At 40.1% G+C, this 23593-nt stretch overlaps 1 protein-coding gene across 2 annotated transcripts in view; it reads right to left on the bottom strand.

Annotated features, from left to right (window-relative positions):
- Window positions 1-23593, bottom strand: part of LOC126371284 (serum response factor homolog) — a 336720-nt gene that overhangs the window by 33159 nt on the left and 279968 nt on the right. The gene's annotated exons all lie outside the window — the stretch shown is intronic.

Raw genomic sequence — 23593 nt, forward strand, 5'->3', positions numbered from 1 at the left:
CATGCATGTACTCAATACAATTGAGTATTACAATTATGTTTATTTATTTTTTAAAGAATGTCTAGGGCCCTGTGCCGAGGTTTTTCTTGCAGCTTCTTTTCCCCGGCTATACAGGTTGTAAGAAGCTGCAGTAGCTTTAGGCGGATGAGACGTTCGTTATGTAAAAATTGTCGATTCAAAGTGTAACTATGTTACCTACTGAATAAAGATATTTTTGAATTTGAATTTTGTACCTAAGTTTCAAATATTTGAAATTGTGATACGAGACATTTCCTGCCATAGTTGGCTCGACGGTTATGTTATAAAGGCCGCCATCCCCCTGTCGCTTTACAAAAAGATATCTTAGGTCATTATCTACAGTTCCTCCTTTCTTCTGAAAGAGGTCTGCTTTCAAAAAGCGAAGGCCCGTGTTCCTCTATGGACAGGAACAATTGTCATGCAAAAATCGGATCTCAGACAGAACAAGATTTCACGTTTATTTCTATTCAAATTTTAAAGTCCTTTAACATATAAGCTTTCGTCTACATCCATCCATCGCAAGATGAACTAAGCACCCACCACTCACTGAGCTTTTTGTTAGACCAACGTGATAGGTGGTGAGCCGTATCGCCGTTTATAATGGTCGAACCAACTGTGTTAGTGAGAACTGTACTTCATCATCACCAGCCCATTAACGTCCCCACTGCTGGGGCACGGGCCTTCCCTATGGATGGATAGGGAGATCGGGCCTTAAACCACCACGCGGGCCCAATGCGGATTGGTGGTTATTAACGACTGCTAATGGAGCCGGGACCAACGGCTTAACGTGCCTTCCGAAGCACGGAGGAGCTCGAGATGAAAACTTTTTTTTTGTGGTCACCCATCCTATGACCGGCCTTTGCGAAAGTTGCTTAACTTCAACAATTGCAGACCGAGCGCGTTTACCGCTGCGCCACCGAGCTCCTCACTTAAGATAACTTAATAACTCATGGGTGTAAGCTCGGTGCCGGGGATCGAACCCGTGCTCCCCGTTTGAGAGCAAGCCGGTGACACACATCATCATCAGCCGTATGACGCCCACTGCTGGGCATAGGCCTCCCCCAAGGATCTCCACGACGATCGGTCCTGCGCTGCCCGCATCCAGCGGCTTCCCGCGACCTTCACCAGATCGTCGGTCCACCTTGTAGCGGGCCTGCGCACTGGACCAGCGCGGTGGGCTTATGGTCCAAACCCCCCCCAATATGACCGGTGACACACAGGACCACAGTAACTTTAATTAATGGGCCATTATAAAGGCGATGGGCCGGGTGAGAGCCTTCAGCGCTCCCCATTTGTCCGGCGAAGTAGTTAATGCCATCTGCGGCAAATCTACAAAAATCTAAATCACGTCAAAAAAAAAGGCGATGGGGTGATCACTTGTACAACAACGGTTCTTCATCTTAGGACTTCATATCAAAAATGTTTACTTGTACCTCTGTCCACCCCATTATGATTAAGAACGTGATTTTATATATTTATGTGCGTCAGAAGAAGATAGTGTGATAGCCCAGTTGGTAGAACGCTTGCATTTCACTTTGAGGTCGCAGGTTCGAATCCAGCACAGGCCTAAACCAGTGATTGTCGAATTCGTTTTCGAATTCATGTATGTATCGCAAATGATTATCACGTGCTCAGCGGTGAAGGAAAACATAAAGAGGAAACCCACATTCCCGAGTTATGCATTTTCGAAGGTACGTGACTTAACCTGCATTGGGCTGGTTTTCCTGTCGCGGGTTGGAAGGTGTGATAGGCAGTCGCTTCTGTAAAAAACTGACCTGTCAAATCTTCAGGTTAGGTAAACGGACCCTGTGAAAAAGAGGATAATGCCGAGAGATGATGATGATGTGCGTTAGAAGAAGGTATCTACAGTAATATCAAATTTAAATAACAACAAAGTTAAACGTCTGTTTCATGCTCATAGGAATGACAAAGTTATGATTCGGGAGAAATACATTTCATTAATTGCCGCGAATTTTAAAATGAATCCAATGACAAATGGTGTTAAAATATCAAAATAAAGTCAAATCGCACCTACTTAATTCATGTCTATGGGATAAATGCGTTTTTATAATAGACGATGCGAGCACGACATTTGTCCGGTCAAGTAGTTACCTAAAACATGCCACGTCAAAAGACATATTAGTTAATTTTAGTTTTAAACTTTTGCATACTTAGGTACTTACCCGATTCTCTCTTGGCTTACCTTGGGAGTCATCAGCACTCCCTATTTGTCCGGCCAAGTATATGATGCTATATGCGGCAAATCTTCAATACGTCACGTCAAAAATAAATTTGGCTTGTTATCATATAATCATATTTTCATTGCAAAGTCATCTATTAAGTTGTTTTATCTTGGTAGTGGTTGCCTGGATGAAATTGCTCTTGAGCAATAACGCCGCCCAATCGTACATGTCTGCTTTTTAAACTTAGGTTATGTGCTTTTTTTTTGATGCGACTTATTTTAGGTTTGCCGCAATTGGCTTTGAAGGCTCTCACCAGGTCCAAACTTTAAGACTACAGAAGCAGGTGAAGTGGCCACTTGGGCCCGAACTTCGGCTCAGGGCGTCGTCTCAGAGTGAAAGTTTTATGGAATAAAATGTATTTGATTTGATCATGGTTGTGTCGTCTCATCGTCTGGTATAAAAGTCTTCATTCCTCGCTGTCAGATACAGCGGCGCGTGATAGGCCGCGCGCCCGCGGCGTCTCGACCCCATATCGTGGGCGCAGTTCACGGATTCTATAGCGTTACACATTTTATGCACTCCTGGTACCTTTGAGGCTGTGACACTCGGAGAAATTATGGACGGGAGTTGCCTTTAAAGCTACATTCCTGACACTTTTTAAGGGAGATGAGGTTATACTGTTCTCTTCTATTTCTTGCCTACACCATCCACTTCCACCCCTCCTGATCTTGGACTTTCTCTTTCCAAGATGTCAAGTATGCATAACATCTTTTTCTCAATCGGCCACGGCGCCTCTTGACATCAAGAGAGACCTTAGGGTGGTATTAATAAACTAATCTCAGATTCGAGACTGCCCTCAAGATTATGTCAATGTGACAGTTTTTATATAAAAACAGAGACTTGGGCATGACCTTGAGGGCTGAGATTAGTTTATTAATACCACTCTTAATGTCCCTGTCCCTTAATGATAACCCTTAATGTCTTTGTGAGGCCTCATCGAGGTTGGGCTTCGCAGCATCTATAACAAGTTTTCGAGGCCCCATCAAGCCGGGGCCTTAGTTCAAAATGCGTAACTGATCAAGGCACTTGCACGTGTTATTACGAGGCATCTCCACTCGTGTTTTTACGGCGTTCAGTTTGGCCGCATCGTGTGTGGTCCTGTTAATTTTGCATTTCGCCAGTTTCGTCGTACAGATGAACGATAGAGTTGGAGTTTGTTTCTTTCATTTTGGCCGGTTTATATTTGGTACGAATGAATACGAATATTTACGTTACCTCATGAGCATTTCACGGGCCAATATTTCAATACCTCTTCTATCGTTTGGGTTGTGAGGTAGATGACGAACCTCATCAGCCTGGTGTCAGGGTTACTATAGAGCCGCCAAAGGCCCCTGATTTACTGATGTAAGTAGTAACCGGGATTAACGGCTTAACGTTCCATCCTAAGCACGGACTATGTTACTTTCGGAAAAATCAGGTGATCCGCCTGTAATATCCTAACCGTACTAGGGATCACAAAGTGATTTTTGTGATTTATGTCCCCACCGGGATTCGAACCCGGGACCTCCGAATCGTCAGCCCAACGCTAAACCACAGAGGTCGTTAGTATAATTTCTAAATTCCTCTCTGTGTTCAGGTTTTCCACAGGTTGAGATGCTGCATTAGGCGAGGGTTTAATTGGATGAGCATTTCGACAAAAAAAATATAAAAATTGTTATCAACAACTGAATAGTTAAGTATGAAATGAATACAAAAAACTTAAAAAAGCTACTTAAAGACAATACAACGTCCTCATGACCTCATGTCATTTTTATGTTTTTTTTTCCCGTATTGTCAAGACTTTAATAAATTCAGCCATAAAATTCAGCACGGATTGGTTTTGATTGCGATATTCGATGTTTTCACTTACAACAAGTTAATCTTTATTAGACAACATGGAAAAAAGCGCTCAAAATTCATCCCCAAAAAAAAAGTTTAACATAGAGCTTATGGTAGGTACTAAAAGGAGCGAGGTAACACGGTTGCAAAAACTCATTAAATGAAGTCATAATTTCAGGCACGACATACGCTACATGGAGGATTAACATTGGTATTAAAATTGTCTCGTAAATTAGTAGGTGTATGCTGTATGTAGCCGTGATGCCGTAGAGCTGGGGTAGGTACTGGGAGTGAGTATTAGTAAAACTGTTTTACAAGCTTGTATGTGTCGTAACATTATAGAACGGTAATTTTTCGCCCCGCACCAATTCGTACTAATCTGGCGCCAACTTCGCCCACTCAGGGTTACTTTCGCGCATCATGCTTTGTATTAAGTAATGGCTACATTAAAGGAGCAAATAAGCAAACTGTAAGCTGCTGAGTTGTAAGGTGAATAAACACCATAATAGTCTAATTTCTAAGTAGTTAGAAAACAGAACGACCAATTCACTACAATTAGTGATTATATTTCCATAAAGATAACATTTTACAACTGCCTCAATGCGTGATATTTGGATTTTAAATAGATAATAAAAATGGTAAGAATCAGAACTGTCAAAATACATAAGCTAGTGTTGGACGTTCATTAGCATAATGATGTTCCAGTCGGTATTAGGCTGATCGATTCTTTTCTGTCTAACAGTAGTAGTACTACTACTACTTACTTGGATTGCTACTTAGCAATAAGGCCGCCTATTGTACTCATTCTATTTCTCTTTTGTTTTTTTTCCTGTTTGTGCAATAAAGTATTTGTTATGTTATGTTAGTAATATGTTATGGTAGTATCTATAACTAAGAGTATGTAAAGTCAAAAAGCAAAATATCAGTTACTGAACGAGTTATTTGTAGCAGTAGTGAAATTATGAACCATTTGACGTCATAATTATAAAAAATATGTTTTTGTAGGTGTTTATGGTCTACGAGTATTACAGAAACGACACGTAATCAGATGGTCTTAAGTGCAACCAACTGCTTAAGTTAAAAGTTTGCAAGAAACTGATTGAACTTTTGCAGCTTATAGTACGGTCACGAGCATTAATAATAATATGTATGTACACTTTGGTACCATGACACATTAACTTTTTTGACAAATTGAACTGTATGTTAACTGCCAAATATGTTAGTGCGACAGAGTCCTAAAGTGTGTAGTCATGAGCAATATAATGTACCCACATTAGGACTCTGTCGCACTAACATATTTGACATTTAGTGAGACTTACAGTTCAATTTGTCAAAAAAGATAATGTGACATGGTACCGAAGTGTATACATATTAATGCTCGTGACCGTACATTATGTTGCTCATGACTGTACATGTTGTTTCTTTTCTACCTCCTTAACGGCGCCACCTTTTCCCACCCCTATGCTTAAGTATTGAAATAGTCTCGTAAACTACGAAGATAGGATAGTGGTGTGTAAATCAATGAGAACCAGCCGTTACATGTTTGTTTAATAGATCGTATTATCCAAACGGTGATCGGTCGCAATTGCTCTGATTATTTCGTCTAGAGGCGGGGAGGCTAAGTTATGGGGATGGGGTTATGCGAAAGGGCGGCAAGAAATTTAATTAACAGCTTTTCTGCTCATCACATCACTAATTTAAGAGCCACGCTCTTGTCGGTGTAGCTTACCCCATGCTACTTTTTAGGGACAAATAGGGCAGAGGGAAACCCCTCTTGCCTTTCACCCCGCAGTACTCTATCTGGCGCGAGTGTGATGGCGCACTATGGATCGAAAAATGGCTTTCATAGACATAGGGTTTTAAAATTTTAGTGGCGGTTTTTTTGCTGGATAAAGCTTCTATCATCATCATCACCAGCCCATTAACGTCCCCACTGCTGGGGCACGGGCCTTCCCTATGGATGGATAGGGAGATCGGGCCTTAAACCACCATGCGGGCCCAGTGGATTGGTGGTTATTAACGACTGCTAATGCAGCCGGGACCAACGGCTTCTATAACCTATTACTATATAGGAAAATGATATCCGAGTTGATTCTGTGCAAAAGCTGATGAATTAAATTTTTTTTACGAAAAATTTCTATGGAGCTACTATGAAAAATCCGATTATCTCGAAAAAAAAAAACCGTAATATCCTGACAGATGGTTATTGTACTAATTATTTATGTTTTTTTTTTTTTTACATAACTCATATAACGGTTTGAGATGCCGTTTTTTTTAAAAAAATCGTCAAAATAAAAAATATTTATTTTTTGATTAGAAATGGTTTCTTTCAAGTAACACAGGTATTTAACAACATTGTAAGACATAATGGCATCACGCCCGTATTCCTGATGGAGTAGGGATAGGGTCAAGAGGGATTAGAAAAAGAAAGAAAACAGTTATCGTCCACTGACTGACTGCGTCGAGACTTGTTTAACGATGGTTTCCAATCGACAAATAACCCGGTTACTGGCTTGTACTATTAAATATATTATTTAATATTACAAGTATGTAGTGGTTCAAAGTACTTGTTATTACTATTGGCATCGTTTTATAAGAGTTAAAATACTAAATATTCAAGTCAATAACCCTTAGTGGAGCAACGACCTACATGGTCCAGCGGTTGAGCGTCGGGCTCACGATTCAGAGGTCCAGAGTTTGAATCCCGGCGGGGACATATTACAAAAATCACTTTGTGAGCCCTGGTTTGGTTAGTACATTACAGGCTGATCACCCGATTGTCCGAAAATAAAGATGATCCGTGCTTCGGAAGGCACGTTAAGACGTTGGTCCCGGTTATTACTTACTGATGTAAGTATGTAGGCGTTACATGAGTCATGTCAGGGGCCTTTGGCGGCTTAACACAGCCCACACAATAAAAGAAGAAGAGTGCGGAATAATCTTCCCAATTCAGCCGTTCGTGTCATCCACGATCTGAATGATCGGGGTTCGATTCCCGATTGGGATATTGTCGAAATTACTTTGTGAGATTGTTCTTTGTTTAGTAAGGGCATTGCAGGCTGGTCACCCGATTTTCACTTGAGCCATGTCAGGGGCCTTTGGCTCAATAGTTACCCTGACACCAGTGTTGATGAGGTTGAGTGTCAGTAGGTACATACATACATAACCTCACGCCTATTTCCCACCGGGGTAAGCAGAGACTATAGAATTCCATTTGCTTCGATCCTGACACACTTCTCTTGCTTCCACCACATTCATCAATCGCTTCATACACGTTCAGAGTTCAGAGTTCACGCACATCTCCAATAGGTAGGTACATGTAATTATTTTAAAACTTAAGTGCTACCTTATTTACTTAACACTCCATCCATCCTCTTTTTCTACCCCACTATGAGTAAAGCGTGAAGATATGCAAGTGATCTTATAAAGAAGTGTTACACTGTACCCTGGTCTGTTATTTACATAGAGGCGTAACGAAACGGCGCGTTCATTTAAATGCAAATTAAATGTTTTATACCTACATCGATACAACTTTTATATCCCGCCGATTAAAATGCACTTGTAAGCTTTTACCAGCAACTGAAAAGGGCCTTTTTGACACTTGGGGATATATCATGGTACCGATGTAGTTGTAAAAACGCTACCCCAGCAGCCCCCGCAGCACGGCACGAATAGGGTATTTGACTGGTCATTGATAAATTATAAAGTTCAAATCAAATCAAATATACTTTATTAAAAAAATAAATAAAAAATAAAATAAAAAAAAAAACAAAAAAAATTAAAAAAAATTCTAATCATTTATTTATACATTTAGGTACACATACAGCAATAGACATAAAACTTTTCCAGACAGCGTCATAAAAAAGAAAGACTTGGTATTAACATGCGTGCGTATGTATATGCTTGCCAATGACATGCGTACACAGCATTTACCGTAAATGAAAACAAACTATATAAACGATAAACGCTTAATATATAGGATATTAACACATTTTTTTTATGAACAATTTTAACAAAATATACATGTAAGTACTGTTTAATGCTTAACACTTTCAAGGACAGAACGTCTACGGACGTTCCGATTCATACTACCTATTATGAACCATCAATGACCCATGGTCCATCTGTCCGTGAAAGGGTTAAGTATAACGACAACCAAAGTGTTTTAGCACGTTACTTTTGTAGCATCGAGGAGAATCGTTAAAAATATCGATGTCTGGCAATTTGTCATTGGTTTCGTAGAAATAGAAGCAAGACTGAGATTATCATAAATTTTGTGAGACGACCTCACTAAGATTTGAAAGCAAGACCTCCGGTTCGCGCACCCAACGCTCAGCCTCTGGGCTTTTAAGCCATAATATATGCAGAAAATCTGGAATATGTGACGCCATAAAAAAATCTGACTGAACTGTCCATGTCGTTAGTTCGTTAACCTCGTTGACAGTTTCGACTGACTATTAACAGTATCAGGAGCGGATCAAGCTTTTATGTCAGGGGGGGGGTCACCAGGTCGCAGACAACCTACCTCCGTACAGAATTAGATAAAATTGCAGTGGCCATACATGACCCAACCACGGAAGGCACGTTAAGCCGTTGGTCCCGGTTACTACACACTGATATAAGTATCTAGTCAGAACATGAGCCATGTCAGGGGCCTTTGGCGGCTCAGTAATAACCCTGACACCAGGGTTGATGAGGTTGGTATTCCACCTCACAACTCACACGATAAGAAGTTGGGGGTCATGACCCCCCTTGGATCCGTCCATGAATAGTACTGACCACCCAAATAGGAAACTAAAAAAAAAATATTTTTACATTAGCCCTTGACCACAGTGGTCAATCATTTTTCAAAATAAGGCAGCGTCCACACACGTTAATAGCCTTAACGACTGCGACAAGCGACAAAATTAACTTACGTTCGTTATAAATTGAACTGTTACATCAATATGTATGACATCTGTCAATTTGACAGTTGACGAGTATCGATCGCAGCGACAGACGTCACTTGTCAGTCGTAGAGGCGTAATTAAAAAATATGGCCTGTCACCGTAACCTTTGGCGTCATGTGAACACGGTTTTAGACGGGTTCTCAAGGACGAATTGTAAGGATGTGTGGACAATGTAATTTCATCTTCTCTCGTGTGGGTTGTGACTTGTGAAGCGGATGATTAACCTCAGCGCCGATTGTCTTACTTGTACCCTTGGCCGAACAAATGGAGAGCAGGACAAATAGTAAATGCCACATTCGGCAATTTTACAACAAGTTTAATCACGTCAAAATGCCTAGGTTTTTGTGATGTAACTTACGACGGGGATTCGGACTTACAATGGTGTAACTTTCAATTAGTCCCTTTTAGTGTAAAAAGTCCGTAAAGTGTGTGTGTGTGTCTTTTAGTGTGTCAGGGGCCTATGGCGGCTCAATAATAACCTTGACACCAGGGTAGATGGGGTTGGTAATCCACCTCACAACCCACACGAAAGAAGAAGTATTGTACCTTATTGTAACAACTTAACCAGCGCACATAACGAATGTATTCACAGGATGAATCAATATTTTTACAATTTGACATACCGTCATAGTGACGTATTATTTTTTGACATTAATAAATTTAGTCCTAATTTTATATTGACACAAGATAGCTTGTATCTATCGATGTATTTTAAAAGTAAGTTAGCTACTATAGTAGCTTTTTCTATTCAACATTCGTTGACTAATGTTAGTAATGTTACTAACGTACCTCTTTTAGATTTAAAAAACTAGTTAGTTCGACAAAAGATACTCCTAACGCTGACATTGTCATTGGACAAAACAAGGTGGGAGTTTCTGGCAAAAAATTGACAAAGGATAAACAAAGGACTTTTAATATTTTTCATCAAAATATTCAAGGTTTCTCCAGCAAATTAGCAATGGTTGAATTGTTTTTAGAAAAAACCAAATTTGACGTAGTCTGCCTAACAGAACACTTTCAAAAGGAATACCAGATGTTATGTAACTACGAGAACTACCATATTGTGAGTGCTTTCAATCGAGAGACGGCTAGCTGTGGAGGTTCATTGATTTTGTTAAGGAAACATTATAAATATAAGGAACGTAAAGACATAGCTCGACTGTCGGTTGAAAGACACATTGAGTTATCCTGTGTTGAGCTAGATAAGTATATAGTAGTATGCGCATACAGCCCCCCCACCAGTTCTTTTAAAACTTTACGCGAAGTCTTGGAGGATGTTCTACGAATTATTTGCAAGTGTAAGAAATGTGTAATTGTATGTGGGGATTTCAATATAGACATTTTAAAAAGTGATAGTCACAGTGTTGAGTTTGTGGGCCTTTTTAAATCATTTAATTTGGATCACGTATTTTTTGAGCCGACTAGAATAACAGATACATCGGCCACCTGTATTGATAACGTATTTTGTAATTGCCCATATCTGCAGAAGTCGATAGTGAAATCGCTCAAGTCAGATCACTTTGGGCAAAGTGTAATCTATACTGTCACAGAACAGTTACAGAGTTTTACAGTAGTAAGCCGACCTATCACAATTCGTAGAGTAGACAGATTCATTGAAGCTCTGACTTTAAAATTAGATCTATTTAATTGTGAACACGATGACCCAAACAAGTTATTTATCCGATTATTTTCTATTGTCAGTCAGGAATATAACCAATTATTTACTAAGATTTCTAAAGTTATACGCCCCGGGTTTAAGTTCAGTGACTGGGCTACTAAAGGCATCAGAAAGAGTCGAGATTTGCTTTTTGATTTGTATGGAGAGAGAACTATAAAGCAGGATGATGAATTCAAGAATTACATTAGAAAATATTCTGAACTTTTCAAAGCTGTTTGCGCTAAAGCTAAATCGAATTTTTTGACGAACAAGATTAAAAGCGCAGATAATAAAACTAAAACTACATGGTCAGTGATTAATATTGAAACTTGTAAAGCAAAACCCCGAGATAATGAATTTGTGCTTAACACACCTCGTGGTCTTACTAAGTCTGATGCAGAAGTTGCGCAAGAATTTTTAGATTACTTTAGTAATATTCCAATTGAAACTACAAAATCTCTTAACTCTTCTTCGCTACTTTCAGCTCAGATACTTAAGAAAAATGTGCCTCTCTGTGAATTAGAATTTAAATTTAAGTATATAACTCCGCACACTATTGTAAAAACCTTTAGAGAAATCAAAGTAAAAAAAACAGAGGACTTGTTTGGGATGAGTGTGAAAGCCTTTACAGCCGTCATTGATACACTAGCTCCATATCTAGCTGTTACTTTCAATATGTGTATTGACAAGGGTATGTTTCCTGATTTGATGAAGCAAAGTAAAATTGTACCGTTATATAAATCCGGTGACAAAAAAGATCCTGGAAATTATAGACCTGTTGCTATATTACCCGTTTTTAGTAAAATTTTCGAAAAAATTGTACTGCATCAATTGCTCTTACATTTTAACCAAACTAAGGTGCTACACGAGCAACAGTTTGGTTTCACAAAGGGTCGTTCGACAAGTGACGCGGGAGTTGCTCTCATGAGACATATCTTCGCAGCCTGGGAGCAACGCCAAGATGCTATAGGAGTTTTTTGCGACCTCTCAAAAGCTTTTGACTGTGTGGATCATGAAACTTTGCTTCTCAAATTAGAACACTACGGTATTAAAAGTAAAGAATTGGAATTTATGCGATCTTATTTGTCTGGTAGATCACAAAAGGTTCAAATAAATAATACAGAATCTTTCGGCTCTGAAGTCAAGATAGGTGTTCCGCAGGGCTCCATTCTCGGGCCATTTTTGTTTTTAGTTTATGTTAATGACTTGGCCCATATGGTGGAGGGTCAGAACTTGTCAAATATCGTACTTTTTGCGGACGATACTTCCCTTATTTTTAAAACAGACAGACGAAAGCCCAACAATGACCATATAAATCACGCCCTTTGCCAGATCCACCACTGGTTTACAATAAATAACCTAGTTTTGAATGGAAAGAAAACAAAATGTATTAAATTCAGTTTACCTAACGTAAATTCTGCTGATTGCGATATACTTCTAAATAACCAGAAACTAGACTTTGTTAAAAATACAGTTTTTCTGGGATTAAATATTGATGATAGACTCAAATGGGACACACATATTAAATCATTATCAGGTAGACTTAGCTCAGCTGCATTTGCAGTCAAAAGGATTAGAGAACTGACTGACGTGACGACTGCAAGATTGGTATATTTTAGCTACTTCCATAGTATTATGTCGTATGGTATTTTGCTTTGGGGTAGAGCAGCTGATATTGAAACCGTTTTCATTCTACAAAAAAGGGCAATCAGATCTATCTACAAACTGAGATGCCGCGATTCTCTCAGAGAAATTTTTAAAGAGATTTCCATTATGACTGTACCTTGTCAATACATATATATGAACATTATGTATGTTAGGAAAAATTTACACTTATATTTAAGAAACTGTGATAAGCACAAATACAACCTAAGGAATAAGAACAAATTAGCAGTTCCTAGTTCCAGACTATCCAAAATTAGCACATCATTTGTAGCGCTGTGTGTGCGATACTATAATAAGATACCAGAAGATGTACTAGGCCTTTCGGGAAATATGTTTAAGAATGTTATAAAAACTACTTTAATCAGTAAAGCTTATTATAAAGTAGGAGACTATCTTAAGGATAATAATATTAAATGGATTACTTCAGCTCAACACAAAAAAGACAAGAATGTTTGCAATAAAAACTTGGCCCTAAAATACTGAATTTGAAATAACTTTGTAAGTGGATTAAAAAGGATTGTGAAACACTTGATGATATTTGAACAGTAGAGTACTTTTTCTTTTTATATCCAGGCGGAGGATTTTTGAGCTTCTTTTTATAAGTGGTGCATGCTCGCCTCGAAATGTTCGTGTACGCGGTGGCGTCCGGAAGTCGGGTCGCACCTTTCCCTCAAAAATGTGCGAAGGGAGCGATGGCTGGCTTTCGCGTCAACTCGTGATCGGGTGCTGCGTATGTGGACAGGCCTGCTTCTGACAGGGAGCTCATAAAACACTGTTTCTGTGATAAAGTCACATAAACTCTTTATGTTTCACTTTCCTTCCACCGACTGTAATTGGAATACCATTGTATTTAAGTCTATAAATTATGTAATACAAACTGGATTAAAAGAAAAGAAAGGAAAACATGAAACAGTAGGACTAGGGCCCTGTGCTGGGAGGTTTTCTGGCCACGTCTTTCCCTCAGCGTTACAGATTCCGATGTGGTAGTAGTTTTACAGCTAGTTACATAATATGTAATTTAATTATGTCTGACGTTCAAAAAGCGCTAACTTTGTAAGCCAATTTTGAAAAATAAATATTTTTGAATTTTTTTTTTTTTTTGAAGAAGTAAAAGAGTTATTATTAATTGTAAGTAAATATAATATCAGAATCGGCCTCCGTGGTCCCGTGGTTGACCGTTGTGCTCACGATCCGGAGGTCCCGGGTTCGAATCCCGGTGGGGACAAATCACAAGAATCACTTTGTGTTTGGTTAGGACAATACAGGCTGATGACCTGATTGTCCAAAAAGTAAGATGATCCGAACTTCGGAAGGCACGTTAGGTCGTTGGTCCCGGTTATTACTTACTGATGTAAGTACGTAGTCGTTACATGAGTCATGTCAGGGGCCTATGGCGGCTCAATAATAGCCCTGACACCAGATAGAAAAAGATATCAGAATGTGTCAGTCTGAAAACAGACTGAGAGCAAGATGGCCGAATGTAGGAATGGCAGGCTGAATGAAACGGAATGTAAAGTTATGTGAAAGAGAGAGCGAAGAGTGAGCGAGAGGGAAGGTATTGCGGAATGACAGGGAAATGGCGGTCGGTTGCTTTAAAATGGAAGACGTAAAATATTCGTAAAACTTATAAATAAACAAGTTATTGAAGAAAATATAATCGTTTTCATCATGCCCCGTTTCTCAACTTGAGGTACAAATGACAACAGAAAACGACAGTGACTGTAATAACACATGACTTTATAAAACAATCCGACACATTTGTTATTCCAAAATACAATGTAATGGCAGAAGCGTCTATACAAATAATTGTTAATTGATATTTGGATCACATTATGTAAAGAATCGAGGAGCTCGGTGGCGCAGCGGTTAATGCGCTCGGTCTGCGATTGTTGAAGTTAAGCAACATTCGCAAAGGCCGGTCATAGGATGGGTGCCCACAAAAAAAAGTTTTCATCTCGAGCTCCTCCGTGCTCCGGAAGGCACGTTATGCCGTTGGTGCCGGCTGCATTAGCAGTCGTTAATAACCATCAATCCGCACTGGACCCGCGTGATGGTTTAAGGCCCGATCTCCCTATCCATCCATAGGGAAGGCCCGTGCCCCAGCAGTGGGGACGTTAATGGGCTGGTAATGATGATGTAAAGAATCATGTTGCTAACTATATTGTTTCGTTTTATTTTGATCATAATAATAATGGGTGGAAGATGTAATTGTGCCTGGGTGTAGTAAAAAGGGTCATATTTATACCCAAAAAAAAAGATAAAAGAGGCATTATGTCTGTTATCCATGAAATTAGAAGGTTAAACGAAGGAAAATCTGTACAGCGCCATCTTTATTGTTTTTGAGGAACTTAGCCTGGAAAGTCCTCATTAAGTATGCACACATACACACACACACACACACACATACACACACACACACACACATACACACACACACCCATACACACACACACACACTATAAGAATTAAAAATGAACCTATGTATTTCCACCTAGTATAGGCGTCGGCCCTCCACAAAGAGATGCTGTACTCTTAACTATAAGTCAATTGTTACTGTATTTGTCTTCCCGTCTACCACGTCGTGTTTTACTTGGCGCAATAGCACACGGTAAGAGAGATGTCGGAAGACCGGTGCTTCGATTTAAAGATTGCGTCAAAAGAGACATGAGCTCATTTGGAATTTACCACGAGGCATGGGAGGAGCTCGCCGACGATCGAGACCTGTGGAGGAAGCGTGTGCTCGATGGACGCGACACTCCTGATCACACCTGGTTTAACACACTGGTGAGCAGGAGAATGAAACGCCATCAAACCGACAACAATCCACCAGTTGGAGACTTCTCCTGCAGAGTGTGCGGTAGAGTTTGCCGCTCTAGGATTGGCTTGCACAGCCATGAAAGTGCATTTCTTCGAGGCAATGACGTCATAAATCGTCTGAAACAGATGTATAAGGCCAATGATGATGTCTTTTTGTGGATTCTAATAATAAACTTTACGTATACCCATCATATCAAGACAAACTGCTAAGCAATTAGTAAGGACATCTTTACAAAAAAAAAAGCAACTATAACCGCTGCGTGCGCGACGATCATTTTTAAAGACGTAAAGTAAAAAATACTAGTAGTTGATTTACAACAGGTCGTTTCCCACGTGCCTATACGGGGAAGCAAACCCGGAAAAGTGGTTGTGTCCTGGGAACGATACGCTACGCACCGTACGTGCCGGGTTTTTCTCCTGTCTAGTGATGGGCTGCCGTGGCTGATTGGCTAATTGGGTGCGCTTGCGCAGTCTTATATGACAACATTATTTTTATACATACATACACAAGCTTATACTTGCAACCACTGTTGTATACTATGACGAGTCGAGAATTTTCTTGCAGATTATTTTCCCCAGCTACACAGGTTGTGAGAAGCTGCAGTAGTTTTAGACGGATGAGACGTTCGTTTTGTGACGATTCAAAATGTAACTGTGTTACCTACTGAATAAACTGATATTTTTGAAGTCGAATTTACTCTTATTATTTTTATTCTATAACTAAATTCAAACGTGGAATATTCAATGACAATTGTTAATCGATAATCGATGACAATTCATAATCGATAATCGATAAACTTCACATCACTACGGGCACTCGTACTATAAAGAACGAGTGAGGTATGTCGCTGATACTCGTCTATGCGATGTAAGAAACCTACTGTAATATTGATAAGGGTTATCAGACGGACAGTCGTATAAGGCTGTGGTCTAGTGGAGTATGTAACGTAGACATCTGTAAATAAACGGTCGATTAGTAAGGAATAATATAGGGGGACGCCTCCGTGGCCCTGTGGTTGAGCGTTGTGCTCACAATCCGGAGGTCCCGGGTTCGAATCCCGGTGGGGACATATCACAAAAATCACTTTGTGATCCCTAGTTTGGTTAGGACATTACAGGCTGATCACCTGATTGTCCAAAAAGTAAAAAGATTCATGTTTCGGAAGGCACGTTAAGCCGTATTATTCTTAAAGCCTTAAACCATCACGCGGGCCCAGTGCAGATTGATGGTTATTAACGACTGCTAATGCAGCCGGGATCAACGGCTTAACGTGCCTTCCGAAGCACGGAAGAGCTCGAGATGAAAACTTTTTTTTTGTGGTCACCCATCCTATGACCGGCCTTTGCGAAAGTTGCTTAACTTCAACTATCGCAGACCGTTTACCGCTGCGCCACCGAGCTCCTCATGCGCCACCAAGCTGACAGTAAGTCTAGAAAGACATTATTGCAGTGTGGAACTTTCCAGGCTATGTTCCCCAAAATACTTAATATACTCGTAGATGGCGTTGTCGAAATTTAATGTGATAATTTATTTTCTCTTACCTACAATCTTATGGGTGAATATCAAAATGTGCCAAGTTTGGTGGCGAACTTTCATATTATTTTTCCGTGGAAAATTGGGTTCCGACATAAAAAAGGATAGTTCTAGCTAAGAGGAACAAGTTACCTTAGTAGCTAGAACTATCCTTTTTCCAAATTTTCACGTCGGAACTTTTGTCGGAACCCAATTTTTCACGAAAAAAGAATAATTATGAAAAATCGCCACCAAACTGGACATTTTGATATTCACCCTTATAGCAGAAGCATTATGCCTGTTACCCATTAGATAAATTAGTAGGTTCAGCGAAGGAAAATCTTTACAGCGCTATCTATATTGTTGGTAGCCTGGAGAGTTCCTTATTTTTTTATTTGCGCATATAAAAGTAAGTGCGCAATGTAAACAAATTTCCAATAGCAATATTGCTTTTTTTAGATGAATTGCTTCGATGTGGCCTTTTTAACACCTTCTCTTTGATCTGTTCCATGTAAGCTCTTTTTGGTTTTACCCCCCTTGCGACTATATACAAGACTGACTACTAAACTTGACAAATGAATAAAAGCTTATAAAAATCGAGACTCCTCAAGTCAAACAACACAATGTGTATCACAATAAACATTTTTTTTTTTTTAAGTCTTCGACACTTCTGGTAATATGATTCCGTATTCCTTCTCAAAAGATCTCAGGACCACTTGGTATAAACATTTACATTTCTTTCCGACTGTGCGGAAGACCTACTTATAGCTTGTTTGGCTAATAGCTTTTGATAGACCTCTTTCATAGGTAGCTTTTTATTTTTTTATTTATTTAACAGTTTTTGTATACACGTCAGAACATAATATAGGTAGGTGCGTAAATGTAAATAGATTATTCACAAGTGATACACATAAACAGCCTATATACGTCCCACTGCTGGGCACAGGCCTCTCCTCAATCAACCGGAGAGGGGAGTGGTTAGAGGGTTAAGCTCACGAGCTGGAGGTCCGGGTTCGATTCCCGATGGGGACATTGTCGAAATCACTTTGTGAGTCTGTCCTTTGTTTGGTAAGGACTTTTCAGGCTTGAATCACCTGATTGTCCGAAAAAGTAAGACGATTCCGTGTTTCGGAGGGCACGTTATCCGTTGTGGAGCAGCGTGGTGGAGTATGCTCCATACCCCCTCCGGTTGATTGATCACAAGTAATACAGTTTATTTTATTTATTTTACGAAGAGTCGTGGTAGCTTAAGAATCCAGCACAGGCCTAAACCAATGACTGTCGAATTTGTTTTCGTATCCATGTTTGGATCATAAATGATTGTCACGTGCTCAGCGATGAAGGAATACATCGTGAGGAAACCCACATTCCCGAGAAATGCGTTTTCAGAGCTGTGTGACCTAACCTGTATTGGGCTGGTTTCCCTTCGCGGGTTGGAAGATAAGACAGGCAGTCGCACTTAAACATAGCTGGCAAAAGTGAGTATATATTCTATACATCTCTGCCTAACCCTACTAGACCTAAAGCAATGGGGGTCCCCGTTACAACCGCGTTCAGTTGTTATATTTCTTAAGAAAAAATAAACCTTTTGTTTAAACTGTTTAATTTTTCTTGCCTACTTGATCGGACAGATGGGGAGTACTATAAGCTTTTATGCGTGTTTTATGCCACAACAAACATACAAGGAATGTTGTAATATTTGACGGGAGTTTTTTTTTGACTTATTGTAGATTTGCCGCAGGTGGCATTAAGTACTTGGCCGGGCAAATGGGGAGCGCTGAAGGCTCTCACCCGGTACTGAAGGCTCTCACCCGGTACGCCGGAGATTGTTCGCACCCCTGGTCTCAGTACTGACCGAGCTTCCGTCAGAGCCAGCACAGCAACTGACACCGCCGGGAACTGAGTAGAGACTAGCTGGGATACGCACAGGACCGCGAAAAATGGAAACAGGAAGGCCTTTGCCCAGCAGTGGGATCTTGTAAGCTAGATTAGATTAGATGATATTTATTTTCATCATCTATTCAATAAATACAAAAAAAATGTTAAAGATGGCAGCCCTACCGTTCAAGTGGCAACCCTAGCTACCTGGCATCCCCGTACGCGCGTACGCACTCGTAGCGTAGTTTTTTGCTGCGCGTACGACGCGCGCAGAATATAAAGCCTCGAGCATCCCCGCCCTTATAAGGCTCGGCCCTTAGGCGGGATTCCTCAGCACACAATAAAACGATTTATATTTATTTATCGGGCAAATAAAAGACATCGTTTCTTGAAGGTGGTTGAATCAGTATTTCTTCCGCACGCGTGCTGGTAAATTAGGATGGCTTGTTTTTGCTACTGCTGGAGGTTATGGATTTTGAGGAATGCGACGTTTCTACAGACATAACACCCTTTCTATAGAAGACGGCAGATCGAGACGTCAGGAGGAAACTTGCGACCGCACTTAGGATTAACATAGCATCAAGGCTGTATCCTCAAAGGGGTAGGCAAACGTGTATATCATTCAAAATGGACGCATAATTAATATCTTCTTGTGTATACACGGTAAAAGTGTTTTTTTGACGTGACTTATTGTAGATTTGCCGAAGATGGCATTAACTACTTGGCCGGCCAAATGGGGAGCACTGAAGGCTCTCACCCGGTACAACGTTTAAGACAACAGGCCTGAGGGTGCCTAGTTGGGCGCGGACCTCGGATCAATACAATACAATACAATATAAGCGTTAACCTAAAATTCATTATTAAACATTATTATTATTTTATTTATTTTCTTTTTTCTTATATTGTTGTATGTTATCAAAAAGACTGGATAGAGCTCGCACAGAATCGGGATACTTGAAAAGACATGCGGGAGGCCTTTGCTCAGCAGTGGGTTCATACAGGCTAATAATAATAATAGAGAGTCAGAGGTACCATCCTTCGCAAGATGAACAAAGTACCCACACCTCACCGAGCTGTCTGTTAGACCAACGTGATAGGTGGTGAGGCGTATCGCCATCTATAATGGTCTAGCCAGCTGACCAACTGAGACAACGCACATAATGTGTGCAGATACTATACAGGGTGTTAGTGACATCGTAACGAAAACTTTAAAGGATGACTCAGACCATGATTCTGATCATCATCACTAATTAAAAGAGTCACGCTCTTGTCAGTGCAGCTTTCTCCATTCTTGTCTATCAAAGACCAATTCCTTCACTTCCTTTTTTAATCTGTTCCATGTAAGCTCGTCTAGGTCTTCCCCTTCCTCTCTTTCCTAATGATTCTGATATCAAATCTTTCTGAGTTAATGGAAATTAACTCAGAAGCATCAGCCGAATTATCCTCCTTAGTAACAAATGCTGACGGAGATGATTCAGACCATGATTCTGATTTAATATTACGCGGAATTTCCTGTCATAAAATTAATGAAAATTTTAGTGTTTTTTCAATAATCCATTTGGTATCCACCTCTTATCCCGATACCGACTCCGCCGGCGTGGTCGACGATTTTCCTCATTCAGCGCTTGCTGTTATCGACCCACCAGAGTCGATTAATTCTTTCAAATATTATTCTCTCAGACGACGCTCTGAGCCGAGGTTCAAGCCTAACTGGGCACCTTCAGGCCTGTTGTCCTAAATTTTGTACCGGGTGAGAGCCCTCAACGCTCCCCATTTATCCGGCCAAGTAGTTAATGCCATCTGCGGCAAATCTACAATAAGTCACGTCAAAAACAAAGATTCAGAGACTCAGAAACATGGCCTGAATAGCTCAAAATTTTCGTTACGATGTCGCTAACATCCTGTATATGTGTTAGAAATTCCTCGCAAGCCCAAGCCAACATAACCTTCGCTAGCACACACTAGTACCTTTCAACAACTACGACGATAAATATATTTTTTTCCACGACCCAGGGTGCCTTCGTCTAAGCGATAATTGGAATATTGAATTGTAGATTCAATGTTTGCTTCTAAATGAGTTAGGGCAAGGTGATTGTGTTAAATGGCCCGTCAGTATAAGCATCTGTCATGGAATCGCTGGTTGTGTGTTGGTAACGTATTTTGAAGTCATTTCTTGAATAAATAAGGCAAAGGAAACAGTTTGATATAAGCAGCTGGATGAATTCTGCACTTGCTACCGCGCTAACCCCGGTACAGTCATGAGTAATATCATGTACCCACTATAAAACCCTGTCGCACTAACATATTTGACATTTAATGAGACTTACGGCGGTTTAATTTGTCAAAAAAGTTAATGTGAAATGGTTTCAAAGTGTATACATATTAGTGCTCGTGGCCGTACCGGACTTGCACCAATGAGTTAGTAATTTATCTTAACCCTTCCACGGGCAGAGACCATGGGACATTGATGGTTCATAATAGATAGTATGACACGTTGGAATCGGAACGTCATTAGACGTTCTGTCCTTGAAAGTGTTAAGTGCAGTTTTCGCTAACACAGCTGATTCCATTATAAACAGCTCACCACCTATCACGTTGGTGTAACAGAAACCTTATTTATCAATTTTAATAATGATAAATGTAATAATAATTGCGATATTTTATCACGTTTTTCTGTGACGTCACATTGTGCTTTTTCATACAAAATCTATAGTAATTTCGTGTTTTGACGTGTAGTAAAAAGTGACTGATTTGACTGGTTGGAAACTAGCCTAATTCATATTTTACATACACACACAGAAGGAAGAAGAACCTGGAACCTGACAGAGGGCAGCAGTAACTGTCAGTACTATTCAGAGGCGGAGGACAGGGGTCCTAGTATGGCTTTGTAATGGACTACTCTGGGCGCCATCCCACTCGCGTCAGACAGAGTACTGCGGGGCGGAAGGCAAGTGGGAAACTACTGCCCTATTTTTCCCTAAAAAAGTAGCACGGAAATGCTGCACAGACAAGAGCGTGGCTCTTAAATTGAGGATGATGACATTAAGCATTAATTAGTACGTGTTGCCAATTCGCCCTCGAGTACTTTTGTTTTGTAGAACTAGCGTACTAATTAGGCTAACACACTCCTGATTGAGGGTTGCGAGCTAGACTAGAAGTGTCATTGAAATGACGATTGCATTAGCTGATTGTATGAACTATTGACTAGATCCAGCGCCACTGAATGCAATATTGAGTTCGTAACCGAGGAACGACCCTATTCTCATTTGCCTAGCGGGTTTGGGAGACAAACTCTTTTAATGACGGTCTTTTCAGGGTACGTTTATAAAACAATATAAATTGGCGCTGTAAAAATTTTCCTTGTTTTTACCTTCTGAATTCTTGGATAACAGACATATGCATCTTTATCTTTGTTTTTGGGTATGTGCTGATGGTCCTTTTTATTTTTATATTACACTCAGGAACAATACATCTTCTACCCATTATTATTCTGATCAAAATAAAGAGAAGGAATATAGGTAGCAAATTAGTAAGTTTTTTTTAAGAACGTCTAGGACTTTTTTCTTGCAGCTTTTATTCCGCGGCTATACAGGTTGTGAGAAGCTGCAGTAGTTTTAGGCGGATGAGACGTTCGTTATGTAAAAATTGACGATTCAAAGTGTAACTATGTTACCTATTGAATAAAGATATTTTTGAATTTGAATTCTATACATGGCAACATCGACTATGAAAATTCCTTTTTGAACAGAAGCTCCTCCAAGCCAAATGTCTTAATATTATGAATGAGTTAGTCCATTAGTATAATTTGACCTCAAAGGGAAAGAAGCAAGTCGTCTTCAGTTCATGTAGGTAGTCCTTAGTGCAAATGGTCTTACAATCAGAGATTAATGCATAATGGGCTGTTTCGTGCAAATGTTTTTGCGACTTATAATAAAACCTCTATAGTTAAAACCTCTTTTGCGTGCTTTATAATTTTATGACTAACAATTGGGTAGTTTCCAATAGAAATTATGATTTCTAAATAAATATCAGATCTAAAGGTGACAGAAAACGTTTTCTCTTTTCTAATCTAATCTAATCTAATCTAATCTAGCCTACAAGATCCCACTGCTGGGCAAAGGCGTCCCCTTCCTCTTTATATTTTTCGCGGTCCTGTGCGTACTCCGGCCAGTCCCTCCGGCAAGCGTCCAAGTCGTCACGCCATCTCTATCGAGGTACCCAATGCGTGACGATCCGATGCGTGCGTTTCTCTTTTCTATTTAAGTTAATTATTAAAAATTTAATAATAAGTGCAACATTTTGTCACGTTTTTCTATGACGTCACAGGTTGCTTTTTCATACAAATTCCGTAGTAATTCCGTGTTTTGACGTTTAGTTGGAAGCTACACCTAGCACTTTTACCGACACGAAGCGATCTGTGGAGAAGTACCGCCCGTAACAAACAGATGGCGCCACAAAATGAATACCTCAGAACCTCTCAGAAGCCAACAGCAAGCACGTTCGACATTCAACATTCAACCAATCACATCGCAGACATCTTAAGCGGCTCAAAAATGTATTGAACTTGAAAAAATCTAACCAATGCAGTTGCGTTCCATATTCAGACGTAAGCAGAAAACCTTGGTGGTGGCCTTAGGGCCTGGATTCCATGAGTGAACCAATGAGTTTTTCGGCTTTTAATTAACGTTTTATTTACTCCGCGATGCCACGCGACCGGCGCACGCGCTCCCTAAAAGGACGGCTCATCACCCTCGTCATACTGATTTTAAATTTCGTACAGGTTCCGAAGCGAGTTTTGAGGTATAAATTATTTCGTGGTACTGCTTGGGTGTGTGAGTAGGCTAGTGAAGATTCGTCGATGAAGTTAAGCAGTGTCGGCGTGGTCAGTCTTTGGATGGGTGACCGTTCCTTTGTGCTCCAAAGGAGTTGAAATCTCACTAGGGGTGGTATTAATAAATTAATCTTAGCTTCGAGACTGCCCAGAAAAAACAGGGACTTGAGCATGATTTTGAGGGCCATTTCAGCTGAGATTAGT

The sequence above is a fragment of the Pectinophora gossypiella genome, chromosome 12 (genome assembly GCF_024362695.1).
Source record: "Pectinophora gossypiella chromosome 12, ilPecGoss1.1, whole genome shotgun sequence".
NCBI classification, from domain to species: domain Eukaryota; kingdom Metazoa; phylum Arthropoda; class Insecta; order Lepidoptera; family Gelechiidae; genus Pectinophora; species Pectinophora gossypiella.